General features: G+C 51.4%; 1 pseudogene; it reads left to right on the forward strand.

Annotated features, from left to right (window-relative positions):
* The first annotated feature begins 602 nt into the window (after positions 1–602).
* On the forward strand, positions 603–2,517 carry LOC149342728 (uncharacterized; annotated as a pseudogene).
* Positions 2,518–3,544: the final 1,027 nt, after the last annotated feature.

A 3,544-nucleotide genomic window follows, 5' to 3' on the forward strand; every position in this document is an offset into this window, starting at 1 on the left:
AGTACACGGGCCTCGAATTTCTCCTCCAAAGAAATTCAACCGCCGTGGCCGGGGTCGAACCCGCGTCTCTCGGGACAGCAGCCGAGCGCCATAGCCACTGAGCCACCGCGGCGGCCAATGCACTACAGAAGAACTCGCCACACCCTGTTCGCGAAAAGCACTAATGAATATTCATGCAGTCGGCAATAGGCACACCTATAGTGAATATGCAGAAAAAGAAAAACCTGATGATTTTCTGCCTCGCCTAAACGACCTCGTGACTTGTTTAAACACCGTCGTCCCTTCCACGCACAATTCAGCAAACATACACAACACTACGGAGTTACAGAAACCCGCGCTCTCAATTCCTGCCTTTTTTAGGGCATGTATTTGCGCTTAGCAATACTGTTGTATATGTGGTTTCGGTTCCGTTTTGGGAATCACCTGCCGTTAGAGGCACCAGTGTCGCTATGTGTATATATATGACTGTATGTGGCAATAAAGCGGGATTTGTTTGGTTGCTAGCAGTTCGTGTACTTGGGCGGCACCCGCCGCTACAACATTGGCGACGAGGACGGGATCATTTCGGGGGGCGTGACTTTCGCCGCTTGCTTTCCGGCGCCATGAGCATTTCTGGAATCGCGCCGCCGCCCCCGTTCCTGCCTGTGCCTGGTCGGCCTGCTGTTGCGTGGCCGCAATGGTTCCGCATCTTCGAGAACTACCTGCTTGCTTCGGGGGCCTCTGACTGCACGCCGGATCGTCGCAAAGCACTACTTCTTCACAGCCTCGGCGTAGAAGGTCAGCGCATATTTTACACATTACCACTTCCATCGTTGGACAACGCCAAGCTCGGTGAGCAAACTGCTACTGATAAAGCGTCGGAAGATAGCAAGGGCACAGGCGACACAAGGCCTGAAGTATCGTCGTACGATATCGCAGTTACCGCTCTGCACGCTCATTTTTCGGCAACAAGCAATGTTGTTGCCGAACGGCATCGTTTCAGTAGGCGAGTTCAGCAAGCTGGTGAATCAGTGAATGAGTACAGCTGCAACGGAAAAAGATTAGCACAAGTTACTCATGACCGCATCGGAAAAATTGCGAGACGCGGCGCTATTGTAGCCGTATGCGCAGATAGCGAGAGTGCCTGGCACATTCCACTTTCCAAAGTGGGGGTGGCCGACAGAAAGCAGCCCATCCGAAAGCAGGCACTGCCACACGTTACTTTTGACAGTGCATCCCCAGCGCATTTTTAAAGGAAAACGGGTGATAAAGATAACGTTGCTCTCTACGCTAGCGCAAAAAAAAATAATAAATAAAACTAGATTATGTGCTTCGCCGCCTTAGCACACGGTTTGGCTGATAAGACGTCTACAGGCGTTCGTTTAAGAAGTTGCATTTCTTATGGGCGAATGTCTAGGCGGGCTGCTTTCTGCCGGCCACCCCCGCTTTAGGAAATGGAATGTTCCTGGCACTCTCGCTATCGGCGCACTCGGCAGCAAAAGCGCCGCGTGTCGCGATTTTTTCGCTCCGGTCATGATTCACTTGTGCCATTCTTTTTCCGTTGCAGCTGTACATCACAGCATTGCGGGAGCTTTCTGCTACATGCTCTTTTCCTGTCGAAGAAGATTCGCTGCGTGACCAGTTCGTTGCGGGTATTTCGTCTCGAAGCTTACGCGAGCGTCTTCTGCTTGAAGGATCGTCTCTCTCGTTCGCTAGAGCAGTGCTACTGGCAAGGCAGTTTGAGCAGGCGTACAATGATCTGCAAGAATTTCCTTCTGTAGATGTTGGACGCATAAATACTCGTGGAAATACGCCTACGCGTACACCAGAATCCGACGAGAGCTCGAAGCGGGCGCACAACCGCCAGTCTCATTGTTACCGCTGCGGTTCATCCCAGCACAATGCAGCATCAGTTCGCTGTCCAGCCAAAAGCAAGCGTTGTCACCATTGCGGTGTCATGGGTCACTTCCGCTATGTTTGCCAGAAACGAGGCTCCGCTCCGGTGCGTGAGGTAGACAGCCAAGATTCTCCGAGCGAGGAAGTTTTGAGCATTCTGGCTGTGACGTCGGCCGCTCGCTCCGCTGTTCACGTCACAGTTTCGATTGGCCGTGCGGACATAACTTTCCTTGTAGATTCTGGGTCGTCAGTTTCCATTGTTGCACACGATCTTTTTAAGCAGTATTTTGAAGGCCAAGTACTTTTGGCCCCGACTGCTCGGTTACTGGACTATTCAAAACAGCCAATTCCGGTTCGTGGCTGTTTCTTCGCTGACGTTACGTACAAAGCTAGCACAACAAGCCTTCTTTTCTACGTCGTTGAAAAAGGCACCTCACTCTTGGGTATCGATGCCATCAAGGCCCTCGGTCTACAGATTGATGGGTCATCTCTTCAATGCCTTGAAACGACGCTAACTTCTAATTCTCGAAGGGAACAGCGCCCTGACCCGACGAAAGCCGTGCAGGATATTAACCTCCCAAAGGAATTAGTTGGCGAGTTTGGATCTCTTTTCGATCCAGGCTTTGGCCTCGCGAAAGGTTTTGTGCATCACGTCAAAACGCGATCCACGGTGCAGCCAGTGCAATCCAAACTTCGGCGCCTTCCGCTCTCGCTACGACCATTGGTCTCGGAAGAGACTTTACCAGATGAAACTGTATCAGTTGCCCTTATTTCTTCTTGCATTACCAGGGAAGAGTTTGAACAGGCCCAATCGGAAGACAGCACACTGCAACGAATCAAGGCCTACATTGAATCGTCCTGGCCTGCGCAAAAATCTCTGCCGGGTGAGCTTCAACCTTTCTTCAAGCTTCGCGATGAACTGTCAGTGGTGGACAATTTGATTTTGCGTGGCGAACGCCTTGTGGTTCCCGCATCACTTACAGCACGGATAATTACCGCTGCTCATGAGGCTCACCCTGGAATTGTACGAACGAAAGCACGTCTGCGAGAAAAATTTTGGTGGCCAGCCATGGACAGGCAAGTCGAGCTAGCTATTCAAACGTGTAGTATATGTCAGGCAGCGGACAAGAGCACGAAGGTTATGACTGCACCATTGAACCCGGTCCCCTTACCAAAGGAACCGTGGCTAAAGCTCGGCATGGACATTGTTGGCCCATTTGAGACAGCACCACACGATTGTCGATATGCGATCACGCTGGTCGACTACTTTTCTAAGTGGCCCGAAGTATACTTTTGCAACCAAGCCACAACACGCACAGTAACAGGCTTCTTGCTGTCAGTGTTCGCACGTGAAGGTTACCCTGAGGAAATTGTTTGCGATAACGGGCCACAGTTTTCATCTCGAGAGTTCCAAGCTTTTCTGCAGGATCGCGGCATCCGCTTGCGGCATTCATCCGTATACTACCCGCAAGCAAACGGACAGGTAGAACGGTTCAACAGAGTTTTTAAAAGCTTTGTTCAAGTGGCTACACTCGAGCAGCGTCCCTTACGCCAAACGGTAACAGAATACTTGGGCATTTACCGTTGTACGCCGCATGCCACAACTGCAGTTGCCCCAGCACTTCTCCTGCATGGACGTCTGCCAAGGACTCGGCTCGATGTCGTTGGG

Source organism: Amblyomma mixtum, chromosome 5 (assembly GCF_055824585.1).
Source record: "Amblyomma mixtum isolate Tamu chromosome 5, ASM5582458v1, whole genome shotgun sequence".
Taxonomy (NCBI): Eukaryota; Metazoa; Arthropoda; class Arachnida; order Ixodida; family Ixodidae; genus Amblyomma; species Amblyomma mixtum.